At 30.1% G+C, this 3,206-nt stretch overlaps 1 long non-coding RNA gene and 1 other non-coding gene across 2 annotated transcripts; both read left to right on the forward strand.

Moving 5' to 3' along the window:
* Positions 1 to 2,460: 2,460 nt before the first annotated feature.
* Positions 2,461 to 2,858, forward strand: LOC131856012 (uncharacterized). The gene is made up of 2 exons (XR_009358125.1): positions 2,461 to 2,610; positions 2,705 to 2,858. It is a non-coding gene; the product is annotated as an uncharacterized LOC131856012 (long non-coding RNA).
* Positions 2,654 to 2,778, forward strand: LOC131039299 (small nucleolar RNA snoR111). The gene has a single exon (XR_009104614.2). It is a non-coding gene; the product is annotated as a small nucleolar RNA snoR111 (small nucleolar RNA).
* Positions 2,859 to 3,206: the final 348 nt, after the last annotated feature.

Raw genomic sequence — 3,206 nt, forward strand, 5'->3', positions numbered from 1 at the left:
AATTAATGTATTTAATTAATTCATCTTAACCCTCTTCTCCTATTAATTAAATAAATTATTCAATTTATTTGATTTAATTCACTTAACCAAATTCAGACCATTAATTAAATAAATAAATCATATTTATTTAATTAAATTTTCTCTCACATTTAAATAAATTAATATTTATTTAAATTCCCCCAATATCCCACCTCTCACATTTAAATAAATTAACATTTATTTAAATCACCTTTATCCTCTACCCAATTGTATTTTCCTACAAATACAAGTTGCACAACTATTTTAAATAAATCATTTATTTAAATCACCTTTATCCTCCACCCACTTGCATTTTCTTACAAATGCAAGTTGCACAACTATTTTAAATAAATTATTTATTTAAAATCCTATTTATCCTCACCCACTTGAAACCTTTAATGGTTTCCCTTGAAGTCTTCAAACTTAATGGCTTCCTTCTAGAGTCTTCTCAAACTTTTTATGGTTTCCCTTAAAGTCTTCAAACTTAATGACTTTAAAATCTTCAAACTTGATGGCTTCCTTCTATAGTCTTCTTAAGCCTTTAATGGTTTCCCTCAAAGTCTTCAAGCATTTTAATGCTTTATCTTCCTTTTTCTCATTTAAATAAATTAATATTTATTTGAATATTTATCCAAATGCAAATTACACCATTTAATTGAAATAAATGATTTTATTTTAATTGAAAATACCAAAATTCCTCCCACTTGCATTTTCCTACAAAATCCACTTGCATGCCTAAACCCCTTCTAGATTCTTTTAAACCCTTCCTAATTAACCTAATCCATCCCCTAAATATTGTCACATTCCTAAGCAAATTGGAGTCACTTCTCAAAGACTCCAAAGTCTTTGAAAAGCAATTAATGATTTGTGTGTTCAACAAATTAACCTCTAAAGTCTTCCAAACCACTTATGGCTCTTACATGACCATTAATGGTTAATTCCACTTGCACCCATGGTTAAGGACTTTGACCCCTAACTTAACCCTCATGTAACCCATGTGTCTCTTCAAAGCATTTATTTCTTTGACTAGGGTAACCATCATGTCCCCTCAAGCATTTAATGCTCCTTATCTCTCCTCTCAAGCCTCCTCATGGTGACATTTGTCAACATGGGATTGGGTTGAAAGTCTCACATGGATTGAATATCTTTCAATCCTAACCCTTGTCAAGATTACTCAATCTTAACCCTTCATTTCCCCATTTCTTCTATAAATAGAACCCTTCTCCTCAAGCAAAGGAGGAAGCATTAGAGTATTGTTGTTATACTGACATTAGCATAGAGCTTTCTCATAGCATCACTATCTACATTTGCATAGCATTTGCTTATCATATTCAACTATCTTGAATCTCCATATGGCATCCATGGCTAGTGCTAAAAGCTGAGAGCTACACTCATTTGGGACTAGGAGAGGAGAGGAACAAGGGAGGAGCAACTATGAGCATCTTGATTAGCTATTTTATTCTATGTTTATATGCTTTCTATTTCATGCTTAATATCTCTCTTGATATGCCTGTTTAGAATAATCTTTTGTTGCTAACACTAACGTTTGTTTCTTGTGCTTTTGTGTGTGTTGCCATCAAACAAATTTTCTAATCTTTTTTGCAGAGCATCAATTCTATTTAATATTTTTTTAAGGAATGCTTCAATTTTAATTTTTGGGAGAGAGGAAAGCATAATATATAAATTAAAATAAAAGATTATATATGATAAAATATTTTAGATCCATGTGATAAAATTAAAAAATATTTTATTCCTATATGAATAACCTTTTTATTTATTAAATATTTATGTTATTTTAAAAAATATTTTATTCCCATATGAACAACCTTTTTATTTATTAAATATTTATGTTATTTTAGTTTTGAATTTTTAAAATTATTTAAGACTTTTATTATAGATGTTTCATTTGCTAAAGAGTTAGTTTAAGTAAATAATTTTTCAAAAATTGTAAAGTAAAAAAATTAAATCGAAGTTAAGTAAAATATATCTATTCTATAATTAAATGAACTTTCAATGAATAAATATTTATCACGTTTAGAATTAGGGCAAGGTTTACAATTAGAGTTCTGATAAACTTTAGAGTTAGGGTTAGAATGTCATATCAATCCAAAAACATAATTTGATACCTTGGTAAATATAAGATTAATTTAATTACTCAAAGCAAATAAAATAGTGTTGGATGAACTCAAGTTCTATTAAGTTAACAAATATTATGCTCCTTTGACAAATCTATCTATTATGCTGCATACCCCTGTTATAACAGAGAAAAAAGTATCAGCCAATTGTTTACAAGAGAAATAGTACTAATAAACATAGTTTAACCCAAAAAAAATTGCATTCTAATTAATTTTTAAATTTTTTTTTTTATCATATTAAAATAATGCGATTAGAAATGATCTTATAAGGATTAGGGTTTCCGATCGATCTGTGACTCGTCGAAATTGGGAAAGCATCAGGGATTTAGGGTTTTTATTGCCGTAGGGTTTCAGAATGTATATTTAGTTGGACATAAGTAAGTAAAATTAAGTCGTTCCTGAAGTTGTGTTTCGCCCATCGGGTTCTTCTAAACGGTTTTGGAATGCAATTTGATTTGTATGCGGTGGTATTTCTCGTTTTGTTTTTGTCATCTCTGTTTCTTGGAGGAAGTCTGCAAACTTCATAATGCGATTTTTCCTTTATACAACAGAGTACATTGAAGTCGAGATATCGTTTCGGTTGCCCCGCGTAAGCATGGGCGATTCGATTGTTGCTTGACAACATGGAAACCTATCTTACAGGTTTTTGCCCTGTGTTTGTTTTTGGGATTTTAATAAATGGTGAGGGATTTTTGTTTGTTTCGACTTATTATTCATTTAATACGGTGTAAATCATTCAGATTCGTAGCAGTAACATCTTACCTTTTGTATTAGGGTTTAACGGTATATTATATTTTATCACCTGGTTAAGAAATTTCGTAGGTTTCTTGTTTCAAGTAAGCATTTCTGCATAAATGTTGATGTAGTAAAGCTTCATTAGTTTCGGATTTTGGAGCTACTTATTTCATCTCTGCTCTGAGATGGAGCTGGCATTTTTGAACAGATTGCTTTGATCTTACGAATAGACTGTTAGAAACTCCTATGTTAAGTTCAAACAGCTGAAAAATAAACTGAAATCTGGATACTCCAAGGTTCGTTTTCTCGAAAGCTGCG

Source organism: Cryptomeria japonica, chromosome 6, assembly GCF_030272615.1.
Source record: "Cryptomeria japonica chromosome 6, Sugi_1.0, whole genome shotgun sequence".
NCBI lineage: Eukaryota > Viridiplantae > Streptophyta > Pinopsida > Cupressales > Cupressaceae > Cryptomeria > Cryptomeria japonica.